General features: G+C 35.7%; 1 long non-coding RNA gene across 3 annotated transcripts; it reads right to left on the bottom strand.

The window, feature by feature from the left end:
- Positions 1-3,142: 3,142 nt before the first annotated feature.
- LOC138104587 (uncharacterized) lies at positions 3,143-14,841 on the bottom strand. Of its 3 annotated transcripts, XR_011148131.1 has the most exons (4): positions 14,573-14,841; positions 14,278-14,435; positions 4,507-4,605; positions 3,143-3,219 (listed from the first exon to the last, which is right to left on the bottom strand). It is a non-coding gene; the product is annotated as an uncharacterized lncRNA (long non-coding RNA). The 3 variants fall into 3 exon arrangements; XR_011148132.1 differs by lacking the exons at positions 3,143-3,219; positions 4,507-4,605 and adding an exon at positions 8,935-9,363; XR_011148133.1 differs by lacking the exons at positions 3,143-3,219; positions 4,507-4,605 and adding an exon at positions 12,820-12,942.
- Between the last annotated feature and the right edge of the window lie 481 nt (positions 14,842-15,322).

Raw genomic sequence — 15,322 nt, 5'->3', positions numbered from 1 at the left:
TGTGTCATAGGTTTCCTTCTCTAATATTTGCATGACATTCAGAAGAAACACATTTAAAACAGGAACATAAGATGGGAAATTTGGAAAAGAAGTCTTATGATAATAATATAAAATCATTCGGAAAAAACCCCAAGTAGACGCTATGTCCTAGAAACACTATTTTGTGCAATGAGTATTAACATTTTGGAACTGTAGAAATTATGCTCTACCTCCCTTAATCCAAAGAGATAAACTGAAGGGCTAAATTTTTGAAGGTTTTGAAGGCATATTAAGAAGTCATAGTTTGCAATTTTTATGAAATAGTCTGCTATTTTTATTGATTCTATTGAAATCAGATGTTGCTCAATTTTCTATTCATATTAAAATTTGCAAATATAATATTTACTACAAAGGGATTACATGACTTCCAACCCCTGTGACTTTAAACTGCCTGAGGAGATGTTACTATGTTTACAAAGGCTTAAAATAAATTATTAATAATAATAGCAGTAAAGTTAATGGTATGTCTGAAGGAGCCAGAATGGAAGTTACCCTGAGCAGACCATGTGCTAAGCAAGAATCCAATTGCCCTTCATGACTGAAGATGTGCAGCTCACTCAGCAGAGCTCAGAACTGTTGCATTGTCTTTTTGTCATTGTCCTCACCAGTGCTTCCTTTTGTGCAACTGTCACAACCCATCACTAGGGGTGTTTGTTAAAAATTCTTGTCAAGCTAAACAAAGACACCAGACCACGTGTCAGGGAAGCTGTGGATTTATTGTACAGTTGCCATAACTCTGGCAACCAGCCCACTGTTTAGACTCAATGGGTGTTGGCTAACAAGCCCTTAAATTCTTACAGTACACTTTTACAAGTGGAAGTTAACAAGCCCTAATTTTTGTACAGTAAACTTCAATAAGCTCCCAACTCCTCACAAGAAACTTCTCAAAGGTGCTGGCTACCAAGACACAAACCACTTCCACAAGATCCCCACTCCCATGACAAAGTTCAGCATGGAGTTCAGGGTACAATATGGTAGCTATGCTTTGCCTGGTCAAAGCAAGGAGGGAGACAAATAAAGGCAGTAAAGGGACAGAAAGAAAAAAGAATATCACCAGTCCTTAGATCCCATGTTTGCCCTGCTCCATGGATCGTCCAGAGATGGAGTAAATATTGAGAGCCAAAGAGACGAAAAAAGAGTGAGGGAGCCTGATTGGCTTCCTTTTGTAGTTAAGCTGGTGCATGGCTCTTATGTAAACTTTATTTTTTTGCACTGTTCTGTTCATGCACGCACACAGGAAGTCAGTTGGGTGGGTGCTGAGCATGAGTTTCAAGGTGGAGCAGGAAGTTGGCTCAGACCAGCACTGTTACCTTCACGGGACCTCCTCTTTAGATCATATCTTTCCCTTCATAACACTTAGAATGTTTGAGACAAATTGTGCTTACACCTGGTCCTCCACAGTGACATTATTCTTTGAATCCCTTTTAAAGGACTTGGTAAGTGGGCCTAGTCCATTAGCTCAGTTTTATTCCTGCTTGTCTTTCTTAACTCATTTTTTCATGTGTCAAATGCAGTCACAAGCAGATTTTATTTTGGTCAGTAGATTTATTTTACACTGCAGAGTAGTTGCAGTGCTACATTCTTATCTATTTTGTCATGCATTATTTACTCTTTCCACACAGTGTTTTAATTGTGTAACACCTGGCCCCAGCTCCACTTAGATTTTTTTCAGCAATGTGAAATAATCCCTTTGCTGCTTCTTGTGGATGTTTCTATTAGCTAATATTACTGACTGTAAACTTGCACCTGGCAGCACCACACTTAGCTTGTACGGTGGTGGTCTCTCTCCACACAGCTTTGGAAACAGAGCATGCACCCCTCTGCGCCTGCATCTACTACTCTACCAGGATGAGAGTGTCTTTTATGAACCCACTCTTTCTGTTGACAGCTGAACTTCAGAACTAGCAGGTGGTCAAGCAAGATTGTCTGAAATCAAACTTCAAATCACTATAGCAAGTATTTTCCATTACTTGTAGGAAGCTGACCTGCTTCTCAAAGTCAGGGAAGTTAAGTACAGCGTACATTTGATTTAAACAATTACAGCACATATAGCGCTTCATTACAATATAAATACAATTTATTGTATAAATTTATATTTTTCAGGTCTTTAATTATCTGAGTTATTTGCCCATTTCTGTTAAATTTTCCCCCAAACTTCACTCTAACTGCCTGTGGTCGTATGAAGTGCACAAACATACCTACTTTAATAGCTTTCTTCAATAAGGAGGTCAATAGAAATAGCACACAGTGACCCATAATTGAATGCAAGAGATTTACTGACTCTGATTAAACTTTCAGAGTCACGCACAGGCAGCTACGCTCATACATCTCAACCAGGCTGTAAGTGCACATCTTCCCTCATACTGACTTGCAGATTTAAGAGTCATGTCCTAGGTCAAAGAATATACTCATGATAGAGGAACCTGAAAGTGCCTGGATGAATAATAATAATTACAATTAATAAAATACTTTGCACAAGGGATAGCTGATGGCATTGGCAATCTTTCAAAATATGTTGTGGTTGATAACAATTGCTTAGGTGTGCAAATCTTCTCTTCTTCATCATTTAAAATAATAGTTTAACTTAATTTAAAATGCGAAGTCAAACAAAAAGCATTAAGCCAGATCCCAGACTCTAGCAAGCCATTATACCTTGAGTGACTTTACCACTTAGTAGGGAACCCAATTACTGAACTACCCTTTCAGCTTTTATATAAATACACAAATGAATGAGAAAAGAAAATTTGAGTTTCTTTTAGGTATCTAAAATTCTGATGTCTACATATGAAGTAGGGTTTTTTTGTAGTTCTTTTACTTGTTAGTGGAAGAATCTTTAGCATTATTCATCACTTTGATTATCTGACCAGCTTTTAATATCTGCTTCAGGGTAAAATAAGTCATTCTTGAAATTTTTTTCTCTGAATCTTCTGACTGTAGTGGGACCCTAAGGCAAGAAGGTTAGTGCAGATATCCAAACTTAAATGACCATAATACACCCACAACAATAAATCATCTAAATACTTTTTTCTTGTCAGATATATGTAGAAGACTGGACTCAGAAAGCAGTTGCACTTCAAATCTCTTCCCTTCTTTTTCTGTTCTTACACTTGGACAGTTATAAACTTTTCTTCAGTTCATTCTTTGCCTTTATTTTCCCTCTGCAGAATCCAACAGGGAAGCCTTGAAGATATAAACAGCTTCTCAGTTTAAAAGGTAAAAAAATATGACTTTCTTTATGCTACACTTCCATTAGACTATGCCTTAATCAATATAAGGTAAAAGGCTTATAAGTAATCTAAATCTAAATATTTTTGCATTTCATACAATATACTATAAATGTTATGTTAATATAAATATTAAGAATAGTTATTCTGTCTCTACACTTTACGCATTCAGGAAGAATAAGCTTTCTTTCTGCAACAGACCCAAATTATGTCTTATTTCAAAACAACTCATAAGAAAATAATTATGCAAAGAGGATACATAGTGTCCAGAGACATCTGTGTAATCATTTATATAAAAGTTTTCTATGCTTTGAAACTTCCTATGGACTTGCAGTTTATCTTTGAATTTATGTCTAGCTAAATGGGCACAGTAAATTAAATTCTTCTATACGTACAGGAAACAGAATAATTTTCTCTGTTGACCACATGAACAAAATTGCCTTCAGGTCTGAATAATCTGAGAGATTAGTAGTTTATTAAGTAATCTTTACTTCTCTTTACTTCTATTCTATAAAACTGCATTTCTGAATTGTGGTGTATCTTCTAGTTTCATGCATATTTTATCACAAAGAAAGCTCAGATAGATAAGCAATAATAACAATTGAAATGAGACTACTCATCAGAAGCAATAGAAACTGATAGGTAGGTTGTTGTTAAACTGACTTTTTCTCCTAAAAAAAAAAAAAAGTAAATTACACTGCATATAAAGGGTCTGCTTGAAGTCTCTTTACATGTATGTGCATACACTTAGATAGAAAATATATTTTTTTGGTATGGTAAGTGAATATCTATGCCTATATGTACTATGTTATATAGTATAGTAGAAAATATATAGAAGTGTATATATATATATATAAAATATATACACTTGTATTTCATTACATTTATTTAATCAAATGTATATTATGTTGACATCGATATTTAGTGGTCACATATGTTTGCCCTATTCATGTTGATAAGTCATACTCTCACAGAACTTTATGGTGTTAGCAATGCATCGTGCATGTAATATGAGATATTCTTTTATTTATGAACTTTAAAATGTCAAGTGCTTGCTTTTTGCTTAACCTTACTGAGATAACCAGTACACACATTAGGAAAGAGAATTATGAAACTTCCCAATCCTTCTTTAAGTGGGATTTTGATGTGTCAACACACTTTACTGAGTTACAGAGTAGAATATAGAATAAATAGAATAGAACTTGTGCCCTAGCTACAGAGTGGCAAAAGAAGGTTTTGTTACCATTCTCTGCTTTACTGAAAGCATCAGAATGAGTTGTCAGTAACTGCAGATATTCTGAGATCTTCCAGCACCTTCATGCCTTCATGGACAATCAGTGAACTGTAAGGTTAACATATAAATTGTCATTGCTGGGTTTTTTCATATAGGTCAGAGCAATAGCTACAGATTTAGAAATATTCAAATACCAGTAGCACTACTATTACTGGCTACTTATAGGTCCAGAAATTTTGTTTCAAGCAACATTTATAAGGGGCTCCTTTTTTAAAAGATTTTGAACCTCTGATCTCAGCTTCAAGGGGTGCAGTGTGGTATCAGTTGTGTTAGAACCAGAATAAAAGGTCAATTATTATTAAACAGAATAAAATCATCCACTTTTTTCTTTTCCTGGTAAGTAGCATATAACATTTTCAATGATAGCTTATTTTTCACTCTGATCTGTACTCCTTATGCTTTTCCAATTCTCTCTCCTCATGCCACTGACAGGGAGTGAACAAGAAGCTGAGTGGTATTTAGTTGCCAGCTGATGTTAAACCATGACACTCTGATAACCCTTTCAGTAATAGCTTATTCTTTATTCTGACCTGTACCTACAATTGCCAATTAAAGGCAGACCCAGAGCTTGAAATACGTGTAGTTAGTTTTGATTCAAATGGATATCATATAGAAATCTTTGAGTCGAGTGTACTGTGATTTTTATAAAAATTAGGAGCAGGACTTTTGAGGATCTTGTTTCATAGTCTTTGGTAATTTTATCCTATTACTCAGGCAACAATACAAGACAAAACAGTACTGGGAAAAAGGAATTCAAGTGTTTGGAGCTTAAAACAGTGGTCTAAATCCTGGTTTATAGGGAGATTTTTTAAATTTCTATCTGCCTTTAGTCTAATCTCTTGATCTCCTTGTATACAGAGTTCAAGGCTGTGTTTCAGGGCAATTTAGTTCTGAAACACTTCCTAGAGGAAGCTATCTGAGTAGAAACAGGCTGCAGAGTGATTACATGCTACAGGGCATTGGCTTTAGAGAAATTAGAGACTCAAAGTGCTCTTGTGAATATTATTCAACTGTTCACTTCTTTCCAACATTTGAAAAGAGACAATGACTTTTAATCACTGAGTCAAAACATTTGTATAAATATTTAAAACATGGTGTGCTTTCACACTACTGATTTTTCCAATGTTAATTTTAATACTTTTATTTGTACTGAATGGATTAATACATGTTAAGTAGCCTCACTAAAATGGAGGAACAGTACTGGAGTAGCAGGATCTGTCGTTGACCAAAATTCAGTTTCTAAAACTTGAGGACCTTCATGGTTTTTCACAGACAACTTGAGCAAGGAAACACATTAAAATTAGAATAATTTTTATTTTCATAAGAAAATATATGAATCTTTTGCTCTTCCCCCCTGCTGCAGTCAGATCACTTACAGAACACAAATTTTCAATTTTTCCTCAGGACTTTATGCCTTATTCGCCATCTGATGATAAGATAAAATCCTCTATTTGAAGAATCATAATAACATCCCCTATAGATAACTGTGATGTCACAAATTCAGGATTATGATTTTCAAGTGGGAGACAAATAGAAACTAGTGGATCAGCTGCAAAGGAACAAAGATCCTATATTCTTGTAAAAGTTCATAGAAACAAAGTAAAATGGTAACAAATGAGAAGTTTCAAAAATACATAGTCAAAATTTGTCAAAGCATTTCATGAAACATCTTCTATATCTTATTAAAGAAGGTAACAGGCTTTTTAAGAATGATGAATTATACTTTGGATCCTTATGTTCCTATAGAATGGATTGCAAAGAATGGTATTGTGCAAGAATTCTGAAACACTAAAACAAATATTTTCCTAAAGATGAGAGACACTTTCTTTTGAATGTCCTTTGGAATACAGTAATCTCTTTTTACTGGACTAAATTAGTCCAGTAGGAGAGTATTATATATGCTCACTACATACTGAATAAGAGCCAAGGATAGGCCCTATTTTGTTGGGCCTTGTATAAACTTGGGTCTTCTTGGGACTTCTCCATACGTGTCATGAATAAGTGGTTTGGATGCTGTGGTCTTTTACTAGAAATGTCAAAGATCATATTTACTGAGTTATATAAACACAGAAACAATTCTCTTGTATGCATGTGGCACTATACTCAAAGTGTTTCATTTTATATTACTTACATGTTTCAAGCCAATCTTTCCACACAGTACAGTTCTAATCCTGTAACCATCTCTTTTTCATGATGCAGTTGTGTCCTTTTCTTGGGTAATAGGCAAATGTATTGCCCTGCTGTCTTGGACACAGGCCCAATCTTTTATTAACAAGAAACCTTCTACAGTCACAGAACATGATGTGTATATATTTTGCCTCTAAGTTCCAGGGTTAAAAAAAAATTGCTTGATATGCTACATTTTGCACACACTTCTCTTCTTTTAGTTTACTGAAGGTCAGAAATAATCCTCAACAGAGATTCACAGTATTTGCCATATAAAGGAAAGCATAGCAGAATGATAAGGAGGATGTTGGTTGTCCTTGCAACAGGCTCTTTGTTCACATGGAAGGCATGTATTAGCACTTCCACAGTCTTTCACCATCATTATGACTATATCCCACATGCTGCAATATCAGACAGTTATTACTCATTTTCTTTAAGTTTGAAGTTGTAAGGGGAAAATAATATTTAAAAAAGAAGTAATTTGCAAACACGAGAGATTCAAATTTATTACTGTAATAGGTCATCTATTTCATGGGTTAGTGTTTAAACCGCTGTGCAGTCACATGACAGGTAGCTGTTTCACTGTTTGAGAGAAATTAATGCTGCTCTTTTGTTAGCAAAACAGAGAATGATATCAGAACACGACAGTATGGAACTTAGACTTCAGATCCATTTGTGTCAACCAGCAGTTTCCAGCTAATATATCTCCCTCTTTACCTGTACCCACTGCCTTATGCTACTTCTAGTCTTATCAAGCCTTTCCCTAAGTTGTTTTAACATATAAAAGAACCAACAACATAGAGATAAATTTTTATACAAATATATATTTTACCAACTTTTTGTGACAAATCAGCTCATCCCAGGATCTTAGAGTTCCAGAGACAACCCAAAGCCGGTGAAGTAAAGTGTGTAAGGGGAAAAAGAAAACAAACTAGAGAGGAATGTTTTTTTCTTTTCCTGCTGTGAAACTGCAGACTTATGCAGCATTTTGCCTAGGTTTTGAATTTCAAGGTAGAAGAAACTGAGATGCAATTTATATTTTCTTTTTCCTCTTCTTCCTATTTTTTTCTTGACCTAAAACTTATGTGGTATTTATAAAGTCCAGTAAGCAGTAATGGTTGTTCAGATTTCTAATAGCCATTTAGTTCAGTGTTTATTTTTCACCCTTTTTATTTGATATTGACAAAAAAGAATAAGGGTGTTATTTGCCTGATCATAGATATCAGAGAGAGAAGTCCTGAAGGATGATCCGTATTGAAGTGTGAAGATCTGTTGGCAAAACAAACCAGTTGCTGTGTCTTGTTTGTTATTTGTCATTCACCACTGTCCTGAAGCCTTCAGTCAATTTTTCAAAGAGCAAAATTGCCATGTCATAAAAAATGCCTTGACAAGTCTCAGTGCCTTGCAAGACTGAGTCTTTACTGAGGCACCAAAAGTTGGATTTTTTCCGGCTACATTGATTGAACAATGATGCCTGTCAAATATATTCCTACAAATCAAAGCCTATTTGTGAACAGAAATAAATAGTTCAAAACTGCAATGAATGATTCAACCAATCCCAACTGACTGAGCTACAGCCCCTCCTTTAGAAGCAGTCCCACCACACCAGTACTCAGGCACAATCATTGAATCAATTTGAGCAGCTTTCCCTGGTTTTGCTTCTGAGCTATCTGATCTGCTGCAGGAAGCAAGTTTGAAATCTTTAAGACAGTTAACAACTTTCATAAGAATTAAATACACTTTATGTAAAATGTTGCTATTATTAATATTAATTGCATATCTATGGAGGCCAAGTTCTACTCTCTGTTTCAATGATGCAATACCATGACTGTAATAGGACTTTACAGATAGGAGTGAGAGCAGAATTTTGTCTCTTTTGACTAAAACTCTTTCCCATTCACCTAAGTGAGCTTGCCACTCCCCACTAAGAATAAAAATTATAATTAGTTAAATTTTGTTTGAGTTTCCTTTTCTTTAGGACAAATAGGAGGATTGTGACCAATGTAAATCTCTTTCAGAAAGATGCTTAATATACATTTATACGTATATGTGCATTTTTCTTACTATATGCTTATATCACATAGATTGTCCTCAAAAATGACACATAATCCATTGTTACCCCATAATGCTCTTATGAGTGAAAGGAGCATAGCACACATGCAGCTATGTCTTTATTGCGAGTGCGATCAACATTATAAGAATCTAGTCATCCAAATTATCCCATTAATACAAAAAAGCATCAATAATACACTTAAAATTGTTATAAAAGAGCAACCTTCCCAGTACCTACTCCTGTACCCTGGTAGTGTCTTCATCTGTCCATATCCCTCTGAGTCTTGGTCAACAACTGTTCTCAAGAATAGAATTGAGAAGGTTTCTGACAAGTCATGTGACATCCTGAGGACTGTTCTGGGGAAGTATGTTCATGGTGGGATTTTCTTCCTCATTAGTCTAGTGGTCTACTTTGTTGTATCTTTGAATGTTTCTTCACCTCTGTCTGCTCCCAGCTGAGGTGTGTGTGAAATATTAGATTTAGAAGGTGATAAGGTTTACTCTGTTTCCAAAGCAGTCTTTGGTGAGATAGGTTCTAGAGCTGTGTGCTTTGGTTATCCATTCCCTGCTTTACCATGAACAATGCTTCTGAGATAAAAAATAGGAGCCAAATAGAAAAAAAAAAAAAAAGAAAAAGAAACATTGAGAACTACCTTGAGCTCACTACTTTCTAGAATTATCAAAATACAAACAAGCATGTGTATTTTCCACAATATGGATAAGGTTAAAAATCTGCCCAGTTCTGAAAGAAAAACGTCATATATACAAAGTTCTGCTTGAGCACCTGGAAGAGCAATATGGATCCGGGTCACTGCACACATTGCAAATTCTTTTTCAACCCCTATGTCCCTGGAGCTGTAGGCTTTGTGGTTCTCTGAACTCTCACCTCAACCCTAATAATGGCTTGGGGCTGGGCATGAGGTCCCCACCACAATGGGTGGTCCTGTTTAAATAAGTGTAGAAGGAGCCATACTCCTCTTGGCATTCCTTTTGCAGCCTCAATGTGCCCGGAGCTGTAGGCTTTGTGTTTTTCTGAACCCTAACCCTAATAATGGCTTGGGGCTGAAGATCAGGTCCCCAGGACATGGAGTGGCCTAGGTTTAAAAAACATGTAAGGAGCAATATTGGTGCAGTGCTGTGATTGCCTTGGGATCCCTTATCCAGTCCCAGTGTCCCTAGAGCTTTGTGATTGTCTGAACCCTAACTCTGACCTGAAAACAAATGAATGCTCAAATCTGAGGTGAGAGTCCAACATTCCAAAGGGAGAATGGCATGGCACCTGCATTGCTCCTTCCACATCTTTCTGATCGGGACCACCCATGGTGCTGGTGACCTCAGGCTGAGATTTTACTGTACATTTGTTTTAGTGTTGTAGTAAGAGATCTCTTGGAATCCTTCTGTCTTTATAGAGGTGGAATAGTGTCAGTGGCTATGTACAGGTGTAGTAGTTAAATAGTGTATTTTGATTTTTCTTAAATCCTTTTCTCAAAAGGTCTGTCTTGCAACTGTTAATGAGCTGCTGTGGGAGTCTAAATCAGGATAGCAAGGTACCCCAAGGGAACAGTTGTGTCAGGTGTACAGGGACCACAAAAGAATAACATGGAACAACAGTATAGTCATTCAAAGACTCAGATTTCACCCTGTTTCTACTCATTCTACCTTTGCCAACACTACCTTTTTCCCACATGAATATTAACTCAGGGTAACAGCAAAAGTAGGGCCCATTTAGCAATTTTAGCATGGTTAAAAAAAGTACTGAATTGCTGTAAGAGTTATCAATGCCTGTGTAGACAGACACAATATCCCTTGCTTTTCTCTTGATATAACATCTAGGCATTTACTTCTGTTTGAACTTTCTTCAAAACTGACCTTTGTTTTCATGTTTTTAAGATGTTTGTTATCAAATGACAATTTTAGTATTATATTTATTATTATTTTAATATTATAAAATAATCAGAACTAAGAGGTGGATAAATAAAAAAATTAAAACCTTGCAGATATAAACATAGGGGATACATGTTTAATATGGGAGACAAATATATTTGATTTGGAAAAATAACCTGTTCTAGGAGTATCCTCTTTTAGTAGCAGTTGATTTTTATAATTTAATTTTCAGACTATTTGTTCTGCTTTTGAGCTAGTTTAAATGCTGATATAAATTCACCCAAAGAGGATATCATAATGTTGACATTAAAATAGCTGATTGATAAGGTTAATATGAACAGAATTTTTACACAAATAGTGATTACTAACTCTAGCCAACATTATAGTCACAAGGGTGAGAAGGAGAGCTAAGCAGAAACACCTTGAATGAGGCATTCAATTAAAAGAACCCAACATGAAGAAATAAAATATATAAAATTATCTACATGACCTCAATGATATTTTTTGTCTAATTTTTACATTTAACTGCATATGTTGGATCAGTTTCATTTCATTGCTGCATGGTCCTAAACAATGACAGGGGTGAGTAAAGTTCCTGTTTTATCGTTTGTCTTTTTGTTTCTCGCCAGCCAAATCTATTTAAATAGGCTTTTTTTTTTTTTTCAGTCCAATGCATTTTGCCAACTCTTCTAACAGGTAAGCAATAGCCCCGTCTTTATCTCAACCTATGAGATTTCTTGTTACTGCTTTTGTCCTATCTTCTCTCCCTTCCTGTTGAGTGGAGGGGAGTGAGTGAGTGGATGGGTGGTGATGCCATGATGATTTTTTGCCTTTTTTTTTATACCTCTTTAATATATCTTTTTATAGCTTTTTGTATTCTTAGTGTTTTTAGCCCACATTCTTGGACTTACTTTGTTAAGCTAGGAGAAAAAACATCTTAGAAGCCCCAGACCCCAAGGTCCTCTCCAGAGCACATTTTGTAAACTAAGATAGAACCATCCAGGGGAAGATTCCTCAGGGAGGGGGACCCACTTGAGCCTCTCATTGGGGAACCTTTGATAGATATGCTAATTAGCAAGACCTAGAATGTTATACTCTATCTATTGTGGGGGTGTGCATTGTGGTGTGCATTTCGGTTCATTCGACCTGTACACAGTGCACCTAAGGATCCTTAAAATAAATACCAAGGTAAAATCCCTTTTCCCCATCTAATTGTGTTCGATCTTGATTTTAAGACCATTTCAATTGTAAACTAAAACAGTAAAACATGATGCACATATAAAATATATTTACTGCCCCTAAAAGTTTGAAATCTGAAAGAGGAAAATCAGTTTTAAAAGACACTAGAACTTCAGGGAGTATATTCTCAATCTCCTGATCATGAACAACAGAGTCTAATTCTGTATAAGCTTAAAATATAAGCTTAAATTATTCAGGTTTTTTAGAGCATCAGCATTAATAGTTACTGTTATAATCAGTAAACCGTTTTGGCTCCTTTTCTCACTGCTTCTTTTTTATTCTTACAACACATGAAATATGTGTTTTCTTAAACCTAATTTAATTTGTTACTATACAGATTATATACATAGGCACAACAATTAAGTATTGGAAAAGTAAGAGGGTTTGATCTAAAGGGACGTACTTGGGTAATCAGTAAACAAAAAGACATATTTTAGAAAGTGAAGATCTGGGTGAAAGTCATATATTTTAAAAAAATATTTTCTCTGTTTTATAAACTAATTTATTCATTCTCTGTGAGTGTGGTTTTCAAAGATACTCTGTGGGGACCTCTACTGTGTTTGTCTGAGTGAAAACTGGTATGTGTGTCAATTCCTTTTCATTTTCATTTCAGAGTTAATGAGGAAGTATTAAGTATGGAGGAGGGCAGGGGGTAAAGAATTTTGTGAGAAATATGCCAAACAGTTCTACAGCAACTCTAATTAGATTTAACTTCCAAAGGCATATAGAAAAGAGCCATCAGAGGGAAGTTATTAGAAGAACCATGCTAAACAATTTAACAGTAATTTGGAAGCTGAAGAAATAACATGCATATTCCAGTGGGATTTATTTTAAAAAAAGTAACAGGACTATGTTTTCACTCATTTTATTTCTAAAGAAAAGTTAAGAGTGCTTGTTAATGCTTGTTAAGAGTGAGTAGATATTACTTTTTTTAGCAGACAAACCTGGGAGACTGAGAAATGCTTAATGTCTAGTAATGGGTGTATTTTCCTAGTTCCAAGCTGGCTTGGACAAAGTGTCTTGGAAATTAACACCTGAGTGGCACTGCAAAAGAGTAAGCAGAAAAGGATAACTTAACCCAAACTCTCTACAGTGTCTTGAAGAGTACAGAGACTCAGCTAGACTTGACCACTGGCAGGATTTATTCTAATATACCTGATCTGCTGTTCAGAAGTACTGTAGGAGGCACCTGCCAATTCAGTCTTCAGTTATTGCAACATTTTGAATGGTAGGAGTTTGATGAAGATTGACAGAAGTATTAAAAATTTGCCAAATGCAACTAAGTGGATGCAATTTTATTATATGTTTATCAAAAAACAAGATAATTTTGAGAGACCACCTGTCCTGGCAGCATGGAGAGAGGGAAGGAACAGCTGCTTTGAGATATTGCCAGCTGTCTCTCCATTTAAATGATCAGATCCAGAGTCAAATGACTGTGTAGAGCCCTAATGGATTTAGCAGAGTAGCCTGCTTAGGACAGATTGCTCCCACAGTAACTCTTGACTCACCTTAAGACTTTCTCTTAGCAATCACTTCATGGGCCATGACAGTCAAAAGAATTTAAGCCTTGTTAAATTCTGAACATCCTATGGAACCGGTATAGCAGATAGGATTACACATGGAGCTATAACTGAGACAGTAAGACAGAAGACTCCACTCAATTTGGCAAAGCCATGACCAGAGAAAAGCAAGATAAGGCAAGGCAAGGGACAAGCACATGTATGAAAACTGTACGAAAGACGGGAGAGGGTAAGGTTGAATTATCTTAATTCCTCCAGAGGTAAATTTAGATAGCTACATCAATTCCAGCTTTTTTTTTTTTTTAGAATATGCCTGTGTCATGCTTTCATTCTACATGCAACTTCACAGGACATGCCATTCTCTTACTTAACCCAGTCATGTTATAACTGTAACTTCTAAGACATCAAGGTCTCTAAATAATACCTAAGAAAAAATAATAAAAAAACAATGCAAAATATCCTATATTTTATCTTATTAGTCCTGATATCCCTTTTTATTGTCTAATGGGATGAGTAAGGCATAAATAACAGTAAGTTAAGACTATATGAAATGGTCAAAAGCCTTCTATCTAATCTGAGACTCTGGCAGGTACTTATGAAAAACAGACAGCTAAAAGAGAGGTATAATGCCTTAGCTGTCAAAAAAGCCTTTTCTGCCATTATTTTTCTGAAGATTTTTGAACCTCTTTCTGTTTTCCATTGGTCCCAAAGATTTTTATATTTTGTATGAAAATATACCAAGTAAGCTTCCTGCCTAATCCTTTACTCATCTGCTTCAGTTGTCTAGCAAAACTAAGTAATAAGCCTGTGAAGTTCTTCTTTTTAATGCCATATGTGACTTTAGACAACTGTGTCTTACTGTTTTCAGCTTCCTCTTTCCCAGGAAGAAGAGTTATAGTCTTTTAATCCATCCTCATCCAGCGACCTTGTAGTATATTTTATCATTTTCTTTGCTCTCCTTTCTTTGTATTCTATTCCAGAAGTTTTGAGATGGGAGGATGAGACCTGCACACAGTCCTAAAGACAGTAGAAGAATAAAGGAATAATTATGCCATAGAATAATGGCATAAGGGCATTTTCTGTTTTACTCTTTATTTCTTTCTTAATAATTTGTGATGTCCAGCTTAACCATTCGAGCAAAGATGTTCACTTACCTAATTCAATTCAATTTCAGAAATCAATCTGCTATGACTCCAGGACCTTTGGACCCATCAGTTTTTGGATAACTAGATTTTTTTTTTTCCTATGTGAATAACAGATACTGCATTTTATTTGGTATTTTACTGTCCTTTCCCTTTTCTCTGGATCCTTCACTAAACTCAAAGTTCAAATAAAAATACAAATAAACAACTTCCTTCTACACAGGACCTGTTCTTTTTTATTAATCTTAAATTCTTTGTTGGTTTTCACTCTTCAGTAGGTCAGCCTAAAGGCAATCTCTTGTATCTCTCCAACAGAGCTCCTTCTCAGTTTTTTTGTAATCAATGTCCTACACCTGTAGTGGGTCTCTCGGTCTCAGCTGTACTCCATTTTCTCTTACTAATGAACACGTTGTGTGTGTGTTCAACACAGAGCAGTCTCTCAGTGCATACTCTGAGCCTTTGCCCTTCCTGAGTTCAAAAAGTCAGAAGATTGGTATCAGCTGTGCTCTTGCTGATCAACAGCTATGTGGTCCATTCTAAAATGGAATTTTGTGTGGCAGGCTTACAGTATGTATTCATGCTTCCAACTCAGGTTTCCCCTCACCTGATGTATCATTTAAGCATTACGTGGTAGACCAAATAGAACTTTCTGCTTCAAGTTATCTCCTGGACTTCAGTAGAGTCTGCACAATGTAACCAGAGACAGTTCTTTCTGTAACTCTGCAAGGAAAAAGATATTAGAACTACAAACATGGAATTGTT

The sequence above is a fragment of the Aphelocoma coerulescens genome, chromosome 1A, assembly GCF_041296385.1.
Source record: "Aphelocoma coerulescens isolate FSJ_1873_10779 chromosome 1A, UR_Acoe_1.0, whole genome shotgun sequence".
Taxonomy (NCBI): domain Eukaryota; kingdom Metazoa; phylum Chordata; class Aves; order Passeriformes; family Corvidae; genus Aphelocoma; species Aphelocoma coerulescens.
This window is presented reverse-complemented; position numbering and strand designations above follow the sequence as displayed.